The sequence below is a fragment of the Pongo abelii genome, chromosome 2 (genome assembly GCF_028885655.2).
Source record: "Pongo abelii isolate AG06213 chromosome 2, NHGRI_mPonAbe1-v2.0_pri, whole genome shotgun sequence".
NCBI classification, from domain to species: Eukaryota; Metazoa; Chordata; class Mammalia; order Primates; family Hominidae; genus Pongo; species Pongo abelii.
The window spans coordinates 86,535,514-86,548,667 of NC_085928.1; the positions used below are offsets into that span (position 1 = coordinate 86,535,514).

Consider the following 13,154-nt stretch of genomic DNA (forward strand, 5'->3'; position numbering starts at 1 on the left):
ATTTTATATCAATTACACCAATAGACTAACCCTATGGGGTTAAAATCAGCAAATAGTATTATACCCATTTTAGAAGAGGAGGCATTAGATGACTGGAGTGAATTCTTTTTAACAACCGAGCTACGTCTAGAATCAGAGTCTCTAACTTCTTAGTCTACGTATATAGCAATGAAAACATGTCAAAGCAGAAACAAAACCTCCAGAGAGTTCAGATTGACTTTTGGAAACAAATTTATGTTTATTTATTTCCAATGAATATGTAATAATACCATTTAGAGTTACTATTTGTTTCCTTTTGCTCCATGCACTATCCTAGTGAATCCATTTAAAATGTACAACAGTCCTATGAAGTAGAAATTATTATTTCCATGTTTCAGATAATTTGCCAAATGTTACATAGGTAATCACTAGCAGAATCTTTATCAATATCTTATCAACAAACATATAAACTAAAAAAAAATTTCTAAAGAACCTAGTGCCAAGAACTTGATTACTAATTACATTCTACAATAAAAAAGAGCAAGGGCTACTTGAAGAAATGGTTGAATCTTGGGCTGGGGCACGATAGATGATGAGACTGGAGCCTCTTGTAGTGCCAAAAACTAAAGAAATATCTGCAAAAAAGGAAAAAGAAATCCCACAATGATAGAGGTTGTCAAAATGACACGGGGGTTAAACAAAAGACCTTCAATGGCCAAAACTGAAATAATTTAGCAACAAAATAGTATAATATTGGGTTATAACTTAAGGATAAAACAAATGTCCATGAGTTCATACTGCCATCAATAAATGATTGTCAGGTGCAGTGGTGCATGCCTATAGTCCCACCTGCTCAGGAGGCTGAGACAGGATTACTTGAGCTCAAGACCCATCTAGGCAACATAGCAAGGTCTCATATCTAAAATAATAATAATAGATTGAATAAATAAATTGGAAAAATAGACAAATCTCCTGGGCAGAAAGATTTCAAGTATTTAATGTAGTTACCCTGCCCTCAAGGAGATGGAGCTCTCTTTAAATATGGCCTGTGCATAGTGACTTCCTACAAAAGAGTATAGTATGGAAAGTGGGGAAAAGTAACTTTACAGTGGAGAAATCTGACAAATGTTATCTCAGTCAAGTGGTCAATGTCAACATCATCAGTAATAAGTTGTATTGATGGCATGGTATCTTTGACATGATGTGATAAAAAGGGCTCATGATCTTTCTTCTGAAGACCCATAGTCCCAATTCAATCATGAGCAATTCATCAGTCAAAGCTCAGTAGAGGGACATCCTAAAAAACACCTGTCCAGTACTGCTCAAAACACTCAAGGCCCTTAAAATTTTGGCCCTGAAACCGTCCCTACGAAGAGGAGTCTTAGGAAACATAACATCAATATGAAATGTGGTTTCTGGGATAGGATCCTGGAACAGAGAAATGGCATTAGGTAAAAACTGAGGAAATCTTAATAAAGTATAGAATTTAGTTAATAATAACATATCATCAATACTGGTTCATTAATTGTGACAAAGGTACCATACTAATGTCAAAAGCTAATTATAGGGTGAGGTAACTTTCCATATCTTTGCAACTTTTCTGTAAATATAAAGCAATTCAAAAATAAAACTGTTTATTTTTGTAAAAACTGTATAACTTTGGAACAAAGTTTAAAACAATTTTTTTTAGTTTGGAAAAGTAAATCTGAAAGAAGTAAATTCATTTAATCAATACATTAGCTCATTAGTTTATTTGTTCGTTCATTGATAGCTTTTATTATTCAACAAATATTCTTCTGTCTACTTTGTTGCAGCATAGCACTATATCATAAGAGCTCCACAGCTCTATAATGGGTGTTTTCTTTATCTGATGACTTGTATACCCTTGAGAAGATGTTGTTTACTACTCTGGGGAGTTCAAAATTCCAGCACAGTGCAGCAGACCATTTGATGAAATCCTGAAAAGAAAGGAGGGAAATATTGAAGGGCAGGTGCTACTCAAAAGGTTACTGTGGATGGAGAATTTCTCATAACTGGATTTTGATGATAGATTATATTGCACAAATTGGTCTGCTGAAAATGTCTTTGATTATTTTTTGACTACGTGGTCTTCAAATGCACTGTAGTGTTAATCAGAGCCTGTAATAACTACCTGTTATTGGTTGACCTGTGACATTACCATGTTCTCATAGTGGCAACAAAAGTCAGTCTTTGAGTACTATGTTCAATTAACTAAAAATATTTAGAATACTGAAGTGTTTCCAAAGACAAATCTTTTGTGTGACAGATGTAAAATAACACCCATAAGCTGAAAGGTCTTTCTTAGAAAAGCATTCTGTAGCAGCTTTAACAAGAGTATTGGGTGTCACTTTAGGAAGCTCACTTCTTTTGGCCTGCAAATAATTTAATATTTAAATTTGATTTAATTATTAAATTGATTTTGAATATAAGCTGATCTCATATTCAAAGTCCCGTACTTTAGAAGAAATGATTGAGGCCAGGCACAGTGGCTGTGGCTCACACCTGTAATCCCAGCACTTTGGGAGGCTGAGGTGGGCGGATCACGAGGTCAAGAGATCAAGACCATCCTGGCTAACACGGTGAAACCCTGACTCTATTAAAAATACAAAAAAAATAGCCGGGCATGGTGGCGAGCACCTGTAGTCCCAGCTACTCAGGAGGCTGAGGCAGAAGAATGGCGTGAACCCGGGAGGCGGAGCTTCCAGTGAGCCGAGATCACTCCACTGCCCTCCAGCCTGGGTGACAGAGCAAGACTCCATTAAAAAAAAAAAAAAAAAAAAAAGAAGAAGAAGAAGAAGAAATGATTGAAATATTCTAATTATTCTCATGGTCATTTTTCCTTCTATAGGACTACACTCTGATCATCAAACTCATTTTCCACTGCAAAATATGTTGAACACAAAAACTGAAGTTCTTGAGGCATTTAGATACCCATTTTTTTTGTAGTGCCCACTGCAATGTGGATTAAGTCTGACTAGAAATATACCTTAAACTTAATGATCTAATTGTCCCCCCAAGCCCACAGATATAGCACATAGCATAAATCTGTGTTTTCTGAAAATATCACATTGTATTCTTGAGGTCATCAGCATGGAAATCATCTCCAGTGTAAAATCTATATGAGATACATGGGACTCTCTACAAGGAATATTGGATTATTGCACTCTGTAGCTTTGAAAACCATCTTTCTTGGACGACAGCAGAAAGCTTCAATATACTTGCATGAATTATAAATGACACCCAGTACTCTTGTTGAAGCAGCTGCAGAATGCTTTTCTAAGACAGACCCTTCAGCTCGTGGATGTTATTTTACATCTGTCACACCAAAGATTTGCCTTTGGGAATACTTTAGTTTTCTAGATATTTTTAGTAAATTGAACATAGTACTCAAAGACTGGTTTTCTTTTCTTTTCTTTTTTTTTTTTTTTTTAATGCTCAGAATGGAAGAGACATGTATTTAACCTGAAAATGAAGTCATGGCTTTTAAACAATTAGCCCCAAACAGCAATTGATTAAAAAAAAAAAAAAAAAAAAAGGCTGTCTGTGAAGGGGTGAGAGACAAAACTAACATTGATTTTGGAGTATAGCTTCTTAATAGTTCAGACTTTTAGGTGCCTTTGAACATCTTTACTATCAGTAGAGAAATGGGGTAGCATACAGATCAGAAGCCCCAAATCAACACTCTCCTTTTCAAAGACAAACTGATGGCTTAATTCACATTCTTTTACATATCTTTTTTTTTGATATTCTCTCTAAACACTCCACATATTTTTAGGCTGGGTACTTATACCATGGGCTTTTACCATGTCAGCAGTTTTCTTTAGTGACAGCCTAAATAAATAAATAGTTGAATTTTAAGGACATACCTGTCATTGAAAAACCAATAGAATGAAATCAGACTCTTTCAGTATTCAAAGTGAAGATCACTCAACAACCAAAAAAATAATTTTAAACTGTTCATACATTTCCACTTTTACTCTACCAAAAAGTACCTTTCTAATACCTTTAAATGATTTTTTAATGTGTTATAAGTTGGTAGACTCCCTGGAATCTACAAAGGAAAGCAAATAATGTGTATGCTATTGAATTATGTATTATAATTTTTCCCCAACAAGATAACAGAAAGTACACTAGGTTCACAGTCATACCATGGTTTGAAAGAAAATTATAGAGTGAAACCAGACCTTAGAAAGATGCAGAGGCAAGATCACTGAGCAATGTGTCTAGAGGACCAGAGAGATTTGGATCTCTTCTCTGGGGTTAGTTAGTTGTGTGACTGAGGGTGAGTTACTCAGCTTATTGAACTCCAAAGTAGTCATTTGTTATAAATTTTTCATAGACTCATGAATGATTGAAATTTAGAATAATGGGCCAATCATGGTGGCTCACGTCTGTAATTCCAGGATTTTGAGAGGCTAAGACAGGAGTATCTTTTGAACTCATGAGTTTGAGGCCAGCCTGGGTAACATAGTGAGACTCCACTTCCACAAAAAGTAAAAAATATTAGCCAGTTGTGGTGGCACATGCCTGTTGTCCCAGCTATTCAGAAGGCTGAGGCAAGAGAATCAGTTGAGCCCAGGAGTTCAAGGCTGTAGTGAGCTATGATTGTATTACTGTACTCCAGGCTGGGTGACAGAGCAGGAACCTGTTTCAAAACAATTTTTTAAGAGAAATTTAGAACAATGGAGTTAAAAGTGACTTGACTATCATTCCAGGGTCACTAATCCTTACTAAAAAACAAGAATTTTGTAAATTAGTATCAAAAAAACACAAAAATGATTCCAAAAAGAATAAAAAGTGAGTCCTCTAAAACTTTAATGTATGAGCTTCCCACTTCAGTTCTGATATGTAAAGTGGTAGTCACATTCTAATCATTTCCATCCTTAAAACAACAATAAAAAGCTGACCAAATTGAAAATCAATGGCTTTTCTTGGATCCGTCAGAAAATTGAGGTCCCAAAGTAAAACACCATCTTGACACCTGGAGAATGTCATTACTACAGAAAACCACCAAATCACAAAGATAAATCACAAGACATAAATAAAGGAACAAAGGATATATAAAACAATTAGATAACAATGAACAAAATGACAAGAATAAGTTCTCATCCACCAATAAAAACCTTGATTGTAAAGTTTGAATTCCCAGTTAAAAGATACAGACTGGCTGAGTAGATGTTTTAAAAAACTCAACCATATGTTGCCTGTGAGAAGGTACTTTGCCCATAAATACACACATAGACTTAGAGTTAAGGGATATAAAAAGGTATTCCACACAAATGGAAATCAAAAGCGTGTAGAAATAGCTGTACTTATATCAGACAAAACAGACTTTAAGTGAAAAAAAAACATAAAAAGAAATAAAGAAGGTAATTATATAATGATAAAGGGACAAATTCAGCAAGAAGATATATGTTGTGGGGTGGGGGGAGGGGGAGGGATAGCATTAGGAGACATACCTAATGTTAATGACAAGTTAATGGGTTCAGCACACCAACATGGCACATGTATACATATGTAACAAACCTGCACGTTGTGTACATGTACCCTAAAACTTAAAGTATAATAATAAAAAAAGAAGATATAACAATTATATAGGTACCCAACAAAGAAGCACCCAGGTATACAACAAGTTAGCTCTAATAATATAGTAAGAGCTGGGAACTTCAACACCTCACTTTCAGTATTGCACAAATCACCTAGACAGAAACTCAGCAAGGAACATTGGACTTAAACTGCACTATAGACAAAATGGACCTAATAGACATTTATAGAACTGTAAATGGAAATTAAACATGTTTCTGAATGATTATTCAGTCAATGAAGACATTAAGAAAGAAATAAAAAAAAATTCTTGAAACAAATGAAAATAGAAACATACCAAAACTCATGGGATATAACAAAAGCAGTACTAAGAGGGAAATTTTTAGCAATAAATGACTACATCAAAAATGTACAAGGATTTCAAATAAACAACCTAGTTATACACTTCAAGGAACTAGAGAAGCAAGAACAAACCAAACCCAAAACTGATAGAAGGAAAAAAATAATAAAGATTATAGCACAACTAAAAGAAGTTGAGACAAAAAAATACAAAAGGCCAACAAAGCAAAAAGCAGGTTTTTTTGAAAAGATAAACAAAATCAGCATACCATTAGCTAAATTAAGAAAAGGAGAAGACCCTAATAAATAAAATCAGAAGCAAAAAAAAGGAGACTTTACAACTGATACCACAGAAATACAAAGGACTATTAGAAACTGTTATGAACAACTACACACCAACAAATTGGAAAATCTACAAGAAATGTATAAATTCCTGGACATATATAACCTACCAAGACTGAATCAGGAAGACATAGAAAAACTGAAGAGACCAATAATAATTAATGAGATTCATTGTTAATAAAAAGTCTCCCAACAAAGAAAAGCCTAGTCTGAATAGCCTTACTTCTAAATTCCAAACTTCTAAAGAAGTCACACTAAATCTTCTCAAACCATTTCAAAAATTGAAGTGGAGGAAATTCTTTCTAACACATTCTATGAGACCAGCATTACCCTGATACCAAAACCAGACAAAGACACAACAAAAAAAGAAAACTGCAGGACAATATCCCTGATGAAGAAAGCTGTAAAAATTCTCAACAAAATACCAGCAAACTGAATCAAACAGTGCATTGAAAAAAATAATACATCATGCTAAACTGGGATTTATCCCAGGGATGCAAGGTTGGTTCAACATTTGCAAATCAATGAACGTGATACATCACATCAACAGAATAAAACCCAAAAATCATATGATCATCTCAATAAACACAGAAAAAAATATTTTATAAAATGATTAAAAAAACTTTAAACAAATTAAATATAGAAGGAACATACCTCAAAACAAAAACAGCCATATATAGGACAAACCCACAACTAACATTATACTGAATGGGGCAAAGCTAAAAGCCTTCGCTCTAAAAAGTGGAGAAAGACAAAGATGCTCACTTTCACCACTTCTACTCAACACAGTATTGGAAGTCCTAGCTAGAGTAATTAGCAAGAGAAGAATTAAAGGGCATTCAAATTAGAAAATAGAAAGTCAAATTGTCCCTCTTCACAGAGTACATTATCTTGTATATAGAAAAACCTAAAGATAAATAAATGCTCTTAGCACTGACAAATCTAGTAAAGTTGCAGAATACTACATCAATATATACAAAAATCAGTAGTGTTTCTATACATCAATAATGAACTAGTTGAAAAAGAAATCAAACTGCAATTCCATAGCTACAAAAAATATGTAAAATACCTAGAAATAAATTTAACCAAGAAGGTGAAAGATCTCTATAATGAAAACCACAAAATGCTGATAAAAGAAATTGAAGAGGCAACACAACAACAACAACAAATGGAAAGACATATCAGGCTCATAGAACAAAAAAATTAACATTGTTAAAATGATTATACACCCAAAACAATCTACAGATTCAATGCAATTCCTATCAAAATATCAATGACCTTCTTTACAGGAACTTTTAAAAACTGTTCCAAAATTTGTATGAAACCACAAAAGACCTTGAGTAGCCAAAGCTATGCTGAGCAAAAAGAACAAAGCTGAAAGTACCACACCACCTGACTTCAAAATGTACTACAAAGCTACAGCAAACAAAACAGCATAGTATTGGTATAAAAACAGACACACAGACCAGTGGAACGTAACAGAGAACCTAGCATTAAACCCATATGTTTACAGCTAACTAATTTTTGACAAAGGCACCAAGAATACATGTTGGGGAAAGGACAACCTCTTCAAAAAGAGATGGTAGAAAAACGGGATATCCATATGTAGAAGAATGAAACGACCCCTGTCTGTCACCATATACAAAAATAAACTCAAAATGAATTGAAAATTTAAACATAAGACCTGAAACACTTCTCAAAAGAAGATATACAAATGGCCAAGAAGTATATGAAAAAAAAATGCTCAATATCACCAATCATTAGGAAAATGTAAATCAAAACTACAATGAGATATCATCTCACTCCCATCAGAATGGTTATTATCAAAAAGACAAAAAATAACAAACGCAGAAGAGGATGCAGAGAAAAGGCAATTCTTATACAAACATATATCTACGCCCCATGTTTATTGCAACACTATTCACATAGCCAAGATACGGGATCAACCTAAATGTTCATCACCAGATGAATAGATAAAGAAAATGTGGTATATATACACAATAGAATCTATCCAATCATTAAAAAGAAGAAAATCCTGTCATTTGTGGCAACATGAAAAAGCCTGGAAGGTATTATGGTAAGTGAAATAAGTCATCAGAGAAAAATGAATACTACATGTTCTCACACATATATGGGAGTTGAAGAACTGAACAGAGAGGAAAATTGTGGTTATAGAGGCTGGGATGAGTAGGAGGCAGGGAAGGATAGGGAGAGGTTGGTTCAAGACACAAAATTACAGCTAGATAGCCAGATAATAAGAGGAATAAGTTCTCATGTTCTATGGCACTATAGGGCAAATACAGTTAACAATAATTTATCATATATTTTCACAAAGCTAGAAGAGAGGATTTTGAATGTTCACAATACAAAGAAATGATAAACATTTAAGGTGATGGATATTCTAATTACTCTGACTTGATCAATACACATTGTATACATGTATTAAAATATTACTCTGTATCCCATAAATATGTACAATTATTATGTGTCAACCAAAAATAAAAGGGAGAAAATAAGAAGTCAGATGCAAAAGAGTGTATACTGTATGATTACATCGGCACAAAGCACAAAAAGTAAAACAACTAATATATGCTGTCAAAGCTAGTGGTTATCTTTGGAGAAAAGCTGAAAAGAGGCAAGAGATAGGCAGTTGGAAGAGCGGCAAACTTTGGTTTCTTAACCTGGGGCCTGGCTACATGGCTGTGTTCAGTTTGTTAAAATCATTAACCCATACACTTACGATTTATGAATATATATCTTACTATAATGAAAAGTTTAAAAAATTGGCTCCTATAACTGAAATACACAGGGTTAGTGTTCAGGAACAACTCTATAATGATACCCAAATGATGCCTTCAGAATCTGTCTCTCTAGCTCTCTGCTTATCTGCCCTGCTTTCTTCTTTGTTGGTTATTATCTTGGGTAGGCTCTTCCCATGTGGTATCAAAATGTCCACGAGCAGCCTCAGGTTGTCTGGTTAGAAATATAGCAAAAGGAGAGTTCCTCCACTCTTCCTCAAGATCAAGGAACTGCATCTCATTGGATCAAACTGAGGCACGTGTCCCTTCCTGTACAAAGTAATAGTGGCAGGGAGTTAAAATATACTAATAAGTGAGGTCAAGATCATGTACCCATCCCAAAGCCATTATATCATTATTGTCATTATCATCATCTGTCACAGTTCTGGGAGTTGACTGCACCAGCTAAGCTGTTCTCACTGGGGGTCTCACAGTATAGTTGCATCCAGATGGTGGCTAAGCTGGACTCATCTTGAAGGCTTCCTCCTCACATACCTGCAAAGGAAGATGGCTTGGACGCTGGGGCTCCATGGGCATCTCTTTCTATCTCTACGTATTCTTTCCTCATAACCTCTCTAGCATGGTGTCTTCAGGGTGAAATAAATTTTCATCAGAAAATAGCCAAGGTTGTTTGTATATTATCCATGGCTGCTACGTGCTACAATAGCAGAGCTATGTAGTTGTGACGGAGGCCATGTGGGTATGGCCTGTGAATCTGAAAATATTTACAACGTGGGCGTTTGCAGAAAAAATGCGCTGACCGCTGACCTGTGCTCAAATGTCAGACAGTGTAATTTCTGCTGCATTCTATTTATTAGAAGTAAATCACGAAGGCCAGTTCATATTCAAGGGGAGAATTTGTAGGTATATTCTAAACCAGGGGTCCCTAACCCCCAGGCCATGGACCAGTACCAATCCGTGGCCTGTTAGGAGCTGGGCCGCACAGCAGGAGGCAAGTGAGCATTACCGCCTGAGCTCTACCTCCTGTCAGATCAGCAGAGCATTAGATTCTCATAGGAGCATGAACCCTATTGTGAACTGCACATGCAAGGGATCTAGGTTGCACATTTCTTATGATAATCTAATATTTGATGATCTAAGGTGGAACAGTTTCATTCCAAAACCATCCCCCACCCCCAGCCCATCTGTGGAAAAAGTGCTTTCCATGGAACTGGTCCCTGGTGCCCAAAAAGCTGGGGAGTACTGTTATAAACCACCACAGAGGTGGAGTCACCTAATATATGTGCACTGAGAGGAAAAGGAGAATGCTGTTGGCTACAGAAGGTGCAAAGATGTTGAAAAGACCAAAACAGGAAAACCACTCTAGATGAGATAGTGTGTTTTCAGTTCTCCGAGCAGGTTAACTGAGTTTAGTTACAGATGGTGCATTTCTTCTCCAAGCAAGCTATCACCATTTTCCATACCAGGAAAGTAACAGCGGAACTTGCTCCCCTCCAGAATTATCACTATTACTCAGGGGCACTTATGTTGAAGTCATTATGACAACTTTTACAATGCTCTAATTGAGCTGCTTGGGCACACAAGAATTGCTTCTTGCTAAAGGAAAATAGCTGGGAGAATTACAAAAATGGCATATCAGAACAAATGCAACATATTCTCGGGCTTTTGAAATGTCAGACTTCTGGGCACCAATTTATCTGACTTACATTACAGGGCTACAAATAGTCAGCAACTCTTATTTGGCCATTTTTCACAATAAAAATACATTTCTAAGTGCTATTTTAGCTCAATAATGATTGTACAGACCTACTTATTTTTCATTTATATGTGTGTATGTTTGGAGGAGGGTGTGGTTCCCTAAGTAATACCTTGCCCTTGGCAAAGTTTGGCAACAAAGGAGAATGTATTATATTAATCAGATTGGACCACTTGCTTAGTGGAAGATTGTAATCTAGATTTTAACAAAATACAAAGCATTCAAAATCTACATGGAAAATTAAGCAGTCACTGAGTTCTTCCTACAGGAATATGTCACTGACATCATCTCTTCAGCTCCAGCATAATGGAGGAGGCTGAAGGCCATTATTATAATCAGGAAGAGATTCATTGTGATTGTATGACTCCCAGAAAGGCAGCTGAAATGAGCGTTGGAAATGCTGAGGAGAGGGGTGGGAGTGGGATGCAACCAATCCAGAAGAATAGCAGGCTCCTTTTGACTGGCCATACTTCTCACATTAGTAGATGCATAGCATCTTAAGAGAGAAATACTGGCCAGCGAGGACATTATGAAACACAGGCTAGATGTTGATGGAAATGATTTTTTCACCTGTATTTCAAGTGCTGGAGTGGAGAGGAAATTATTTTTAAGGGGCTGGGAGGGGGCCTTTACTCTGCAAGCTCATGACATAATGAGACAGTTGGGCACATGCACAACTTACTATAATGCAAGGCATCATGTAAAGAGGACCCATCACAGAGTGGGAATTTAACAAATACAAGTGGGTGAGAGCTAACATTTATTTAGGGTTTGTACATAACAGACAATATAATAAATGATTTACTTACATTCAACCCTCACAGTCAATTTATTAATTGTATAATATTATTATACTTATTTTAGATGCAAGGAAATTAAGGCTTCATGAAGCCAAGTAACTTGATCAAGGTTACTCAGTTTGGTTTTGGAATCTGACTTTTGAACTAAGAAAATCTGGTTCCAGAGCTTGCCCTCTTAATTACTATGTATTACAGCCAATGAATAGGTGGGTGGATGGATGAAATGATCGAAGGATGGATGGATAGATGGATGGAAAGAGAGATGATATAACCAAAATGTTGTGAAAATGTAGGGGAAGGAGTAAGTAAATCTGACTAGCTATTGGATAAGGTTAAATAGAAACGGTAACATTTGACCTGAGTCTTGGATAAGACAGATGTGTCCAAGCGAAGGAGCTGGAGATGGACTTCCCAAGCTGGCAGCAGAGTCTGAGCAAAGACACCTGATACCCAAGTCTCCATTAATCTAAATCCAGTCCTGCAGGACTGGACACAGGGCAACCAGGGCAGTATCCCAGAGAAGAGGCTCTGAGTAATAAAACACAGTGAAGGAATGTCATGTTGACAAGGATAGGCTTTCTTCTGTAGGCAGTAGAAAGCCTTCGAAGATTTTTTTAAATGGTAGATAACATTTACTGAAGACTTAATTTATGCTAGCTACAAAGTGTTAAAATCCTCACAAGAACATTATTGAGCCAGGTGCTATGAATCACTTGCCCAAAGTCATATAATCCTGAACTGTTTGAATCATAATTTGAACCCAGGTAGCCATCCAGAGTGACAGAGCTAAACAGAGCAAGAGAACAGCATGATTTATCTGTGTTTAAAGAGCTGGTCATAGCAGCAGTGTGGATAAGGATAAAACTAAAGGTAAAGAAACTGATTAGAAGGCTATTTATGTTCAGACAAAAGAGGCTGAGGAAATGAGCTAAGGCAGCATTCTCAACCTTGATGCTACTGACATTTTGGGCTGCATAATTCTTTGCTGCAGGGGCTGTCCTGTACATTGTAGGGTGTTTAGCAATATCCTTGGTCCCTACCCAGTAGATACCAGTAGCATCTTCCTTCAAGTTGTGACAAACTAAAATATCTCCAGGCATCCCCAAATGTCCCCAGGAGGGCAAACTGGCCCTGGTTGAGATCCAGTGAGTTAAGGTACTGATGGGAGGTTGGAGAACAGGAGATATTTTACCACTAGGATAAATAGGACCAAGTGATCAAAGGGTGAAAGTGCTAAAGATGTGTCCAGATGTATACCATAGCCATGGAAGGCAGTAACATGCCCAGAGGTTCATAAGTCTAGGTTCAGCAAACCTGGACCTCAGGGTCTAGATTTAGCAAACCTGTGTTCAAAATTCAGCTCTCTAACCTGCTATGATGTGAATTTGAGCAAATTTGTCACACTCTCTAGTTCATAAAAGGACGATCCTAATGACATCTACTTGAAAAGTTGTAGAGATTAAACCTGGACATTATGAGTAACTGCTTAGAAGAGTTTCTATCACTTAGTGAATGTTCAATAAATGTCACTACTGGCCAGTAAAGGAAACACAAGGGAGCTTTCTTCAACCCTAGTTTGTGGAGCTCATGGTTTTAAAGTTTTTTCGTAAGTGG

General features: G+C 36.3%; 1 long non-coding RNA gene across 1 annotated transcript in view; it reads right to left on the minus strand.

Annotated features, from left to right (window-relative positions):
* Positions 1-213: 213 nt before the first annotated feature.
* Positions 214-13,154, minus strand: part of LOC134761008 (uncharacterized) — a 104,438-nt gene continuing 91,497 nt past the window's right edge. The window contains exon 5 of the long non-coding RNA XR_010139189.1: positions 214-1,937. This is a non-coding gene — a long non-coding RNA (uncharacterized LOC134761008). The remainder of the gene's footprint in view (positions 1,938-13,154) is intronic.